This window comes from Etheostoma spectabile, chromosome 15, assembly GCF_008692095.1.
Source record: "Etheostoma spectabile isolate EspeVRDwgs_2016 chromosome 15, UIUC_Espe_1.0, whole genome shotgun sequence".
NCBI lineage: Eukaryota > Metazoa > Chordata > Actinopteri > Perciformes > Percidae > Etheostoma > Etheostoma spectabile.
Window position 1 is genome coordinate 20,906,095 of NC_045747.1, and position 241 is coordinate 20,906,335.

A 241-nucleotide genomic window follows, 5' to 3' on the forward strand; every position below is an offset into this window, starting at 1 on the left:
CAAAACCGTGAGGTAGGGCGCAGAGAGGCAAAGCGCAGCGCAGGAACGTTCTGGAATTAGTTGTGCCTTGAAAGGTCAAAGTTTAAATCATTTGAATTTTGAGTGTTTAACGGCAATTCCGAGCAGTGTGTAAGCCCCAAGGATAGCGTTGTGCCTAGCTGGCACCACTCTCTCCACAGGAACACAATGGAACGGCCAGCGTAGAGCAGTTTTGCCGTGGCGTACTACAGAAGTACCAGCA